Source organism: Eleutherodactylus coqui, chromosome 10 (genome assembly GCF_035609145.1).
Source record: "Eleutherodactylus coqui strain aEleCoq1 chromosome 10, aEleCoq1.hap1, whole genome shotgun sequence".
Classification (NCBI taxonomy): Eukaryota; Metazoa; Chordata; class Amphibia; order Anura; family Eleutherodactylidae; genus Eleutherodactylus; species Eleutherodactylus coqui.
Genome location: NC_089846.1, coordinates 24,630,715 through 24,643,381, shown reverse-complemented (window position 1 = coordinate 24,643,381; position 12,667 = coordinate 24,630,715). Strand labels below are relative to the sequence as shown.

Below are 12,667 nucleotides of genomic sequence, written 5' to 3'. Positions count from 1 at the left end.
GTACCTACAGCTCTATACTATACATATACTATAATATTTTATTCTGATTCTTCTCTCAAATTGCACATCCAAACCCTCACCTTTTCCAACTCAAAACATGTTTTGAATCCCTCTTTCCTCAGTTAACAAAAATTCTAGCACATGCCCTCATCATCTCCCGCCTAGACTATTGCAACACCCTTCTGTGTGGCCTCTAATGCAGCCCTCTTGTTCCCTCCCAAACCATCCTAAACTCTGCTGCCCTGCTAACCCACCTCTCCCTGTTATTACTCTGTCTCTCTCTTCTGCCAATGCCTTCACTGACTACCCATCGCCCGAAGAATTCAGTTCAGACTATTAACAATGACATAAAAGGTTGTCCACAACCTGTCCCCTCCATAGATCTCTGACCTAATATCCCGATACCTCCCCACATGTAATCTCCTATATACATCTAGTCCCCTCCATACATCTCTGACCTAATATCCCGATACCTCCCCACATGTAATCTCCTATATACATCTAGTCCCCTCCACACATCTTTGACCTGATATCCCGTTACCTCCCCACATGTAATCTCTGCTCCTCACACAGTCATCTCCAGGAGTTCTCCTGTGTGTCCCCCAAACCCTGGAATTTGCTAACCACCACTGATCAGACTCTCCGCCACCAAAAATCCTTCAAAGGGCACTGACTGATTATTATTTGGCTAGTGAGGTGTCCGGGCGAAATTTAATAGTTTTTTTGGAACACCCAGAATATACAAAACCATCCAGACTTCTACCTCTACATAAACTGGCCCTATCGGTGTGGCGTACAGCCAAGGAAGTCCAACAATTTACTGACACAATGACCGATACCACTCTGTGGGGTAATCCCACTCTGCTATCACTGCCAGATGTTGGATATTGGGTCGCTCTGGGGATACATGTACTGTGGAATATATAGGAGGACAATATAATGCTATTCTATACGCAGCTGTGGGAAAAGCTACAGATGCCCAGATTGCAGCTTTTTACATATTTTCAGCTAAGGCATGCCTTAAATGCTCAGTTTCCACCAAAATCTGTCCAAATTTCTAAGTACCCTGTAGTGGGAATCCTTAAAACACAGGTACCTAAGGGACTAATATCAATACTCTACACACATTTGTAGTCAGCCGGAATGAACCACGACCCATTATCAGTTTATGATAAGTGGAAAATTAATATTCCCACATTGACAACAGAGGATTGGCAAGAGGCAATGGGATCACACCTATTAGTATCACCGGCAATTAATAACAAACTTATACAATTGTATATTATATATCAGGCGTATCTTACACCAGTTCGTCCGAACAAAATGGGTAGAATTAGCACAACATTTTGCCATAGATGTCGCCAATTAGATGCCGATTTTTGGCACTTACTGTGGGAGTGCTACCATGTAAAGACATTTTTGGGAGGAAGAATTCATTTTTCTATCTGTGCTTTTGAAGGTCCCTTTGGTTTTAGATCCAAAACTAGCAATATATGGGTTGATGGATGAAGAAGCATGGACCCATCAGGACAAAAAATTCATTAGGGGAGTACTATTTTTGGCCACCGTGGCTATGAGATGGATGGCAACGAGACCGCCCTCCGTCTCATACTGGATGAGGCTAGTTGATACTATAATCCCCTATGAAAAGGTGATCCATCAACACAGAGGATGCCCCGATAAATTTGAAAAAGTATGGGGTGTGTGGATAGGCTTGCACAATACATTACAAGTCGAATAAACATAATCTAGACAGCTAGTAGAAATGAGGAAGAAATTAATACACAATAAACCAAAGATATTGATTATTGAATGTTAAAGGGGTGGTCTCGCGAAACCAAGTGGGGTTATACACTTCCGTATGGCCATATTAATGCACTTTGTAATGTACATTGTGCATTAAATATGAGCCATACAGAAGTTATTCCACTTACCTGCTCCGTTGCTAGCGTCCTCGTCTCCATGGTTCCGTCTAAATTCGCTGGCAGCTTGCTTTTTTAGACGCGCTTGCGCAGTCCGGTCTTCTCCATTCAGCACGAGCCGCTTCAGTGTGCTCCCCGCTACAGCTCTTCTGCGCATGCGCAGACGAGCTGTCACTGCTCGGGAGCGCGCTGAAGCGGCCATTCTGCACCATCCTCTGTTAGAGGAAGGTGCAGAAACTGGAGCTGCCCAGCGGAGAAGACCAGCCCAGCCCAGCAGCCCCGAGAAGCCTCCCAGGTAAGTGATGGGTCGGGGGGGGGGCTGCCGCTGCGCCGGGCTGCGCCGGGCTGCGCCGGGGGGGGCTGCCGCTGCGCCGGGCTGCGCCGGGGGGGCTGCCGCTGCGCCGGGGGGGCTGCCGCTGCGCCGGGGGAGCTAGCGCTAGGCCGGGGGGGCTGTCGCTGCGATGGGGGGGGCTGTCGCTAGGCCGGGGGGGCTGTCGCTGCGATGGGGGGGGGCTGTCGCTAGGCCGGGGGAGCTAGCGCTAGGCCGGGGGGGCTGTCGCTGCGATGGGGGAGCTAGCGCTAGGCCGGGGGGGCTGTCGCTGCGATGGGGGAGCTGTCGCTGCGATGGGGGAGCTGTCGCTAGGCCGGGGGGGCTGTCGCTAGGCCGGGGGGGCTGTCGCTAGGCCGGGGGAGCTAGCGCTAGGCCGGGGGGGCTGTCGCTGCGATGGGGGAGCTAGCGCTAGGCCGGGGGGGCTGTCGCTAGGCCGGGGGGGCTGTCGCTGCGCCGGGGGAACTAGCGCTGGGGAGCCGGGGGCTAGCGCCGGTTACCTGCTGTCTGGTCGGCGGCTGCGGGGCGTCTGGTCGGCAGCTGCGATGCGTCCGGTTGCCATGGTGACACAGCTGGCGGCGTCTCGGGAGCGCGCACGTCGGGCTGCAGCGAGCGACTGGGAAAGAGCCGGCGGCCATCTTGAGGAAACTTTTATAACTTGCTGAAACGCTGGAACGGTAAGTACGAACCAGCTAGAAATGTCATTTACAGGGGGGCTTAGTAATGTGTGTTTAATGGGGGGGACTGGGCAAAAAAAAAATTAACTGCTTCCTCGAGACATCTCCTTTAATAAATAAGATGCTATACTACTACAATGGGATCTAAGATACAGAACGAATGAGTAATATTATATACAGAACTGAATGCAATACAGTAGAACCTCAACTAACGTCATTAATCCGTCCGGAAGCAATGGACTTTAGTAGAAATCAATGTTAGTTGAGGACATTATTTCCATAAGAATTAATGTAAATCCAATTAATTGGTTCTAGGCGGTCCAAAAAACACACCAAACCCCATTTAATAGAGAATAACTCTGGTCTTTAATACCTGAAACAATAACAATACTGAACGACTATAAACCACAACTGTAAAGAATAAATTTACATTTAACAGGTTTTTGGACATTTAGCATATACTGCTTTGACATAGGACTGCAGGGACATCGTTATAGCAGCACGTATCACTGTGTTATCTGTGGTTTGACATAGGACTGCAGGGACATGATTAGCAGTATGTATCACTGTGTTATCTATGCTTTGACATAGGACTGCAAGGACATCATTATAGCAGCACGTATCAGTGTTATCTGTGCTTTGACATAGGACTGCCAGGACATCATTATAGCAGTACGTATCACTGTGTTATCTGTGCTTTGACATAGGACTGCAGGGACATCATTAGCAGTACGTATCACTGTGTTATCTGTGCTTTGACATAAGACTGCAGTATTTATTTGCCAACGTTTCTTTACTGTACTGCACTCATCTGTACAGTACTTACATTTTGCAGTACAGTGGGGATTCAGGAGGCAGGCAGCGTTCAGCCGGCACTTTGGGGATTCAGCTGCTGTACTGTGTCAGGAGGCAGGCAGACACAGCAACGTTCAGCCGGCACTGTGCACTGTGGAAAGGGGAGGAGTAGGCGCGCACTGATGCAGGAGAAGCAGGAAGTGACCGGCCTCAGCTGCGCCGGCTCACTGAGCGGCGCCCTTATTTGAGGAATGCAACTTTATTTGAGGGACCGCCGCTGCCCTGACACATCGACTTAAGTTGAAAACAGCTTTACTTAAGAGCAATGCTACTCAACGGTTTACTGTACTTGTTTTGCAATCTGCTAATAAAACGAAGTAAAAAAAATCCTTTAAAGGGAACCTGAAAACCCACCTCTTCAGAAAAGCCTGCAGTTATGTCTACTGCCACCAAACTAATTGCGGAGCTTCTAGCCTCACTTATTTTTCTAGTTTCCTTTAATATTTGTTCCTATTTTCAGCAAAAAAAATCCACACTATGGACTGAGCGCTCGCATACAGATGACTGTAAAACGGCCTCATTATGGTCTACAAGACCTGAACCCGCATCTGTTCTTCTCCAGGTTGTCCCTTCATAGTTTGCTTTATGGTTCACCACTGATGTACAAAGACGTGGCATTCTGTTGTAACCGTGCAACTACACAAACCTGGAGATGTTATCCAAACAAGCTGCTAATTGTAGGTCAGAGGACTCCCCTTATCTGGTTACTGTCACCCTATACAGGTATTTCCAGGAACTTGTGTTTGTTTGCAAACTTACTTGGGAAATTTATGACCTATGGAAACCAGTCGGTGAAGTCTTGCTTCAGTTGCAAAAAGCAAAACTAGTTCCCAGTCTGAGGCCGCCTGCACATTGGTGGGTCGCACCCCGCATGCGGGGATTCACGCAGCAGAGTTCGACCCGGTGCCCGTCCAGTGACCCCTGCTTACCTGTCCGACGTCTCCTCCTCTACTGCTGATGCGTCAGTCGGCGCACATGCGCAGTACAGAGGACGCTGCGCCGTCGCTAAGTCGATGACGTGGCTGCCGCCACCATTCTGCAACGATGATTGCAGAATGGCTGCGGGACGGACGGCTTCCATTGACTTCAATGGAAGCCGGCCGTGTGTAGCCCGCACAAAATCACAGCATGCTGCGATTCCTCCCCCGCGAATGGAAAATCACAATCAATTTCTGCTTGTGGTCAGGAAATCACATTTTGCCATAGCATGCTATGGGCTGGATTTGCTGCAGAATCCGCCCATATGCAGGAGGCTTAAAAAGAACAAAACAGTAAACTTAAAGGGGTTTTCTAGGCAGCGCTCGCTGCCAGTGCTGGGATACACCGGGGTCAGAGCAGCAGCCGCTGCTCTGACCTTTCTGTAGTGGCCAACGCTTGTAATTGCAGGCTGGGGTCCCATTAATTTCAATGAGAGCTGTGCCTGCAACTACAAGCTCCAACTACTACACAGGGGTCAGAGCAGTGGTTTCTGCTCCGACTCCAGTGTATCCCGACTCTGACAACAGGCACTGTCTAGAAAACCCCTTTAAAAGGTTTTCTGGGGCTAAATATTGAGGACTTATCCTCAGGATAGGCAATCAATATCAGATCAGTAGGGGTCTGCCACCCAGGACCAACCACGATCAGCTGTTTAAACGCGGAATTTGGAAGAGCGCTGCAGCCTCTATGTTGCATACCAATCACAGTGCCATACTTTTTGTAGTGGCCAAGCTGGGTATAGCAGCTCAATCCCATTCAGGCCACGTGACGAATAAATGTGAATTCATTGACTTAAGAAGAGGCTGCGGTGCTCACCAGACCATTGCAACCTCTTCAACCAGTTGATTTGCGGGGATCCTGAAGGACGGACCCTGACAGATCAGATAGTGATGGCCTACTATGAGAATAAGTCATCAATAATTTGGTCCCTTTAACTCTGTGACACAGGGGTTGTCAAGTTTTCTAAATGACTAATAAATTGTCCTGGCCCATTTTACTATGTTAATTACAGTAATCCTGAACTGGCAACCAACAGAACTTACTTTTGTCAATGGCAGCTGGTTGGACATAGGCACGAACACATTTAACATCACCCACCTACGTAAATGAGACTTCTCAAAAATTTTAAAGACTTTAAAAAAAAAATGCAATTGACAAATTTATCTAAAAAGTTCCCTGCAATCAAAACCCATTCCCTTTTCTAGACATCTAGAAAATTGACTAGAATGGCTGTTCCGGGACTGTAGATGGCAGAGAGTAGATTACCTGAAATTTTTCTTTTCTACCAGTCCTCGGATCCACTGGTTACAGACCCCGTTTTTGATCATCCAACATGGCCGACACAATTCTCACACTATCTAATTCCCACAGTGCAGTGGTAGTACTAGACTACCAATGGATTATACCTGCTCTCGGATTAGCTATGGCTGCTCATGTGATCACTGCTAGCCAATCACAATCAGAGAGCAGTGCACCGTATACATTAGGTTGTTAGAAAATTGTAGTGGCCATGTTGGATGGCCAAAAAACAGGACCCAGAACTGGCAGGCCAGAAACACATCAGTGAAGTTGGACCGGCAATATACTCCCTACCTCCTCTGGTTCCAGGACAACAATTTGTTCCAAAACTGGAGGGACACTTTTAAGTACCTTTAACATCTATTCTTTTTGGTGCAAATTAATAGAAAATTTGTCAAAATTAATTTGTACCAAAAAAAAAAAAAAAAGAATAGCAACAACTTATGCTAGAATTCTGGTGCAACACTAAGGCCGGCTTCACACGGCCGTGACGGGCTCCGGCACGGAATTCCGCGGCGGAGTCCGTCACGGCGCCCCCCCCCCCGAGACCCCAATACTTACCTCCAGATCCGGCGACCTACGTCCCGCAAGATGCTTCGGCGCGCATATGACGCGGCTGGCGGTAGGCGGGGAAGCGGTTTCACAGCGGCAGATAGCGTGACGGACGGCTTCCATTGACTGCAATGGAAGCCGTCCGCACGTACACCCGTGGCAAATAGAGCATGCTGCAGGTGATTTTACGGTGCGGAATTCCACACCATAAGCATTGTGCTATTAGGTTTAATAGAACCTAATAGCTGCGGGCATCCGGAAATCCGTCCGTGGGAAGGAGCCCTAATAGTAAATGCACTCCGTTGTGTTTGACATTACCCCAGATGCACTTTTCTTGAACAATAGGCAGCTAGCGATTAGGGCTAACAACCACAAAGTGTGAATCATTTGTAGTGCAATAAACCCAATAGTTATCGCTAAGAATTGTGAAACTTTGTATTATTAACGATTATTACACCCATCAGCAGCTTTACATCAGCTGCTACGTTCAGGGTTCATACCCTGATGCTGACACTCAGCAAGACTCCGTGTTGTCAGCGGTACACAAAGCCACCATCACGGCAGTACCGGTGGTAACAACACCCAGCAGTGACCCCCCAGTGGGGGTACAGGAGCCAGAAAGCTTCACTTATAAAATTAAAGGTCCACTTTGAGGGTCTCATATGTGCAGGTTTGGTTCAGATGTTTTGATGCACATTTTGAGAGCTAAAATCAGGTTTGGACCATAAAAGGAGAGAAAGAATAAAGGACACATAATACTTTTAGGCCCAATGTCCACGGCCGGATTTGATTTACAGTCGATCCGCAATTCAAGCTGGCCATAGAGAAGCATGGGCGTCCGCAGCTGGATTAAAGCATGCGGATTTGTTTTGCGGACCTTTAGGTGCGGAAAACAAATCGCAGCACGCTCCATTTTAGTGTGAATTCCATGCAGACGGCTTCCATTGAAGTCAACGGAAGCCATCTGATCCGTGGCCCGTGCGTAATTGAATTTCAGTGCGGCCGGCACTTACGAACATGTCCGCAGTGCAGAAAAAAGAAGACCCGGACAGGTACGCAGGGTCACCGGCAGGGTTGGATTACGCTGCAGGCTCCCGCAAACGGAATCCGACCCGCCCGCGGACATGAGGCCTTACTAATCGACTTTTTCTTTTGGCTTCAAAAGCTGTAAAATGTTTTCTTCATACAGTACACGGACGCTGAGCCGTTGTATTAACCCTTTGCAATCCAATTTTGGATTCAGGGTTTCCTAGGGGGCTTTCTCTTTCTGCCATTTTACAATGTCGCCATCTGCTGGCTAGAGCCAGTACTGCGGTATAGGACATGCTGGAGGGGCCTTCGACAACAGAGCGCCCAGTAATATACAGTAAGAATACCCTGCCGGACGTATTCCGACATCGGAGCTGTATAGCCTTCAATCAGAATGTCTTCAGAGGTCAGACAGTAGATTGGAAAGGGTTAAGAAAGCTCAATTTGCATATTTCATCATTTACATTTATAATCATACGTAATTGGAGGACGGGAAATACCCAGCGTATAGCAAATCTCTACAGTCCCTGTTTTACATAACCAGCACAAGGCTGTAGGACTCCCATCCACACATTGCTTTTGTAATGTTTTTTATTAGGCACTTACGTTTTTATGATGGGCGTCTGTAAATGTACTTAAAAAGGGTTTTCCTGTACAAAATGGAGATTCTAAAAAGGCTGAAATCTTAGGTTCAGCTAAGTAGCAGCATGCTGTACCCTTCATCTGCCGCTCTGGACCCTCTTCTTCATCCCATGCAGCCGCCGATCTGCCGCTCTCTCACATATGTGTTTTTACAGGGTATTATGCGCACATAACACGCGGTAACAAACTTTACATGACTTTCGATTGTGCCTTACACACAGAGCATGCGAAACGCGCGTGAAAAAAAGAATACGGCAAGCACTATCATGGCGCGTATTATGCATGGATATACGCCAAGGTAGTTTATGGGGATCGTCGGCACGCAGCAAGTAAGCAATACATTGCGTACTGTTGCGCGCTTCAGTGCGGGAGATACTCCCACGGCATGCAGGAATAAAATGCTTGTGTGGTGCAGAGTGTAAGCTCTCGCCTACGACCTGAAGGTTGCAAGTTCGATCCCCGCCTGATTCAGGTAGTCGGCTCAAGGTTGACTCATCCTTCTGAGGTCAGTAAATTGAGAACCCAGCTTGGTGGGGGAGTAATAAGTAATAATTACCTGAAAGTGCTGCGGAATAAGTTGGTGCTATACAAATACCAAGATTTATTTATTTGTGTAAGAGAGCCCTTACCTACAACTCCCAGCATGCATTAGTCTCCTGACCAGCACTGTAGCTCCGCCCACAACTCACAGGTCCTACAACTTACCAGCGCCAACCTCCCTTGCACCCAGAAAGCTGCTGAAGCCGGACCGTCCGGCACTCTGAACTACACATGAGTAATGCAGCGCAGTACGTCAAGTCCTGTCCTCCCATCATGCACTGCTCACAGGTAGTTGGAGGCTATGGACGGCGGAGGAAGTAGCAAATGTGGACAAGATGTCAGAGGAAGCGAAGATATTTTTCAGGCGGAGGGTCACGCTACAAATAGAAAATGAAGACAATAGTTAGACTGGGTACAGTGATCCTACTACAAAATGGCTTAATGTAATCATGTACATTAGATTTTAAAATCTTAGTCCTTGCCGAAATCCCCCTTTAAAGGGGTCGCCCCGCTGTTATAACACCTCCCCATCACACCCCATCCACTTTTATTGCGTGCAACTAACTACATTGAAGCAAGACATACAACAAGTTTCAGGCCGGGCTCACACGAGCGGGTTGGATTCCACATCCGGGAGTACTGCAATGTCCCCCTACACTGTTAGGGTGAATTCAGACGACCGTATATCGGCTTGGTTTTCACGCCAAGCCTATATACGGTGTCCTCATCTGCAGTGTGTGGGGGGGGATTGGAAGAGCCAGGAGCAGGAACTGAGCTCCCACCCCCTCTCCACCCCTCTGCACTATTTTCAATGAAAGGAGGCTGGACAAGGGCGGGGTTATATCCCATGAATTAGCCCTGCCCCTGTCCCGCCTCTCCCCATTGCAAATAGTGCAGAGGGGCGGAGAGGAGGCAGAGAGGGGGCGGGAGCTCAGAGCACTGCTCCTGGCTCTTCCAGGCTCCGCCTCTGAAGAAAGAGACGACGTATATCGGCCGGCGTGAAAACCCAGCCGATATATGTTCGCCGGAATCCAGCCTGTGTTTTCACGCCCAGCCGATATACGTTGTCTCTCTCTGCAGGGGGGAGAGCCTGGAAGAGCCAGGAGCAGTGCTCTGAGCTCCCGCCCCCTCTCTGCCTCCTCTCCGCCCCTCTGCACTATTTGCAATGGGGAGAGGCGGGGCGGGGCTAATTCTCGAAACTTAGCCCTGCCATGTTCCGCCTCCTTTCATTGCAAATAGTTCCTGCTCCTGGCTCTTCCAGGCTCCCCCCCTGCAGAGAGAGACGACGTATATTGGCTGGGCGTGAAAACCGAGCCGATATGCGTTCGTGTGAATCCAGCATTATACAGCCGGGCGCTCCGAGCAGGGAACAACTGGATGCAGAAGACAAGTGGCCCCGCTTGTCTTCTGCATCCCCCCACTCGGAGGCGGGCCTTTCTATTAGATTTATATCTGTCCTGCCAGTACACAGGGGCAGAATACCCCATCATTGTGCTGCTGAGGGACGTAAGGGAAACCGTAACTATGGTAAAGATACAAATGCCAGCAGTGCATGTCATGTATAGGTCATTAGCTGTTCCCATCTTTCCCTAATCTTTAGATAAATAGACTGGGGAATTGCTAAAGAAGAACAGACCTACAGGTGAGGTTACATTTTGTAAAGCTTCTACCAGACTGGTTTTTCGAGTATCTACTGTTCCTATGACCTTACAGTGGGCTGAAGCTGAACATAAGGCAGCCGACTCCAAGCTCTACAGATGCAAGAGTAGATCAACTGCTGCGCAGAAACTTCCTATATAGTAAGTATAACTAATGGTACTTTTACACGCAACGACTATCAATCCTATGCTTTCACAGAGCAGTGATAGTTGTTTAACCCTTTCCAATCGACTGTCTGACGTCTGAAGACATTATGATTTGAGGCTGTACAGCTCCGATGTCGGATGACGTCCGTCGGGGTTCTCTTACTGTATATTGCCAGCCTCTCTGCTGTCGGAGCCTATCCAACGTGTCACCTCATGCAGTACTGGCTTTAGCCAGCAGATAGCGCCGTTGTATAACGGCAGAAAAAGAGTAAGCCCCCTAGGAAAACCTGGAAACAAATTGGATTGGAAAGGGTTAATGAATGGTGGCGGAGCGCGCCTGAGATTTCTTCTGGCCAACGCCTCCATATTGAAAGCGCACATGGGCTGCGTTCACATTATAATTGCCTCATGTTTTTATAATAGATTTTGTGGGAATAGCAGCAAAAAAAGTGATATGACAAAACCGTGCGAATACATGCACTAAGTTGGCATCAGGCCAGGCCACATATGGCGTCCGCCAGGTGAAACTTTGGCGACATTGTGTTTTTCAAATGGAATAACGGCCACATGATTTTACATGTAAACAGCAGCACGGCGGTACGAAAACATGTCAAGTTATAGACGTGTGCCACATTCAGACATGGCACTATAACACTATTATATGGATGCAATGCCTAATAATGGTTTTACTCCAACCCTGTATGTCAGTATTACCTGACCTCTTCTTCTACATGGCAGCACATTGGCATACTATGATGTATTATAGGATGGCATGCATTGAGGACATGTGAGCAGCCCTGGACTATGCACTACCCTATCTGTAACCTCACCTGCTGTATAATGTACCTGTGATACATCTCACATCAAACTTTGAACACCTCCGCTTCTTGGGTGTAGCAACATGGCCGACCTCTGCTGTAAATGTCCCCAAGCGGTTGCCGTACTCGAAAGACACGCATTCCTATTGGTCAAATCAATGGCGACCCATGTTCCTCTCCACCAATCCTGCCCTGAGAAGCTTCGTACGCGACACCCTGTCGGACTGCTAATACTTCCGGCTATGTTAGGAGCGGCAAGCTATAGCTGCGCTATATCGTGATATATCGGGATCCTAGCGAGCGGAGGTGAGTGCTGTGAAGTAACCGTTCTGCAGACGGCCGTCGCGTTGCCCCTGTGGGATCAGCAGCTGCCGTGGTACTACAAGTCCCAGTATGCCAATGAGCTGGCAGGCTAGAAGTAGTTATTGGGTGGCAGGGAATGTATATGTAGTGGGGAAAACTTGGATGGGCCACGTGTGGGAATTTCTGAAGTGCCTGCAGAAGCTTGGCATGGCCTGTTACCATAGCAACAGTGGCCTGGCATGCAAATAAACACTGCTGTGTATAGTGTTATTTGGGGCTCAGAGGGGTAAACTGGGGTATAGAAGCGCACAGCCGTCTGACGCCCGGCGGGTACTGTACATGGGCGAATGGCGATCAGGCTTTGAAGGATGGCATATACCAGCCAGCTCCTGGCATCCCTGCCCATCAGCTGTTCGAAGAGGCCGTGACACATTCCAAGTTTGCATGCTCAAATACGTGGCGCAAATACGCATACGCTCGTCTAAATCCGGGCTAAAAAAATGCAAGTTGCATTAAGGGCTCTTGTCAAAGCCGTATGGGTAAGGCCGGTCTCACACAACCGGATTTGGATTGCGCAATCTGCGATCATCACCCGAGCGGACAATCTGCGCTATTCCGCATTTATAAACAAGAATAGAGTATTCGCGATTGCGGTTTCCAAATGTGGAAATAAAATCGCAGCATGCCGTATTCTTGAGTGGATTCCACACGGGCGGCTTCCATTGATTGGCTGCGGCTTCCATCCGGATTGGCTGTGGGTACCTGCGTCATCGCCTAGCGACGGCGCAGGAAAAAAAAAAATCTGCGCATGTCCCACGGCGGCCCGCTGCAGCCATCCACTATACAGGTACACGCGGGCACCATCCGGATTCCACTGCGGCTCTCCCATGCAGAATCTGACCCGTCCGTGTGAGACGGC

General features: G+C 48.7%; 1 protein-coding gene across 3 annotated transcripts in view; it reads left to right on the top strand.

Moving 5' to 3' along the window:
• Window positions 1-12,667, top strand: part of FAM3A (FAM3 metabolism regulating signaling molecule A) — a 52,330-nt gene that overhangs the window by 14,559 nt on the left and 25,104 nt on the right. Inside the window, exon 1 of one of the 3 annotated variants that reach the window (XM_066580607.1) lies at window positions 10,527-10,621. The exons of 1 other annotated variant lie outside the window; for it this stretch is intronic. The gene's annotated coding sequence lies outside the window, so the exon portion shown is untranslated. Of the gene's footprint in view, window positions 1-10,526; window positions 10,622-11,664; window positions 11,752-12,667 lie in introns of those variants that run through there. One more of the 3 variants, XM_066580606.1, reaches the window with a different exon arrangement.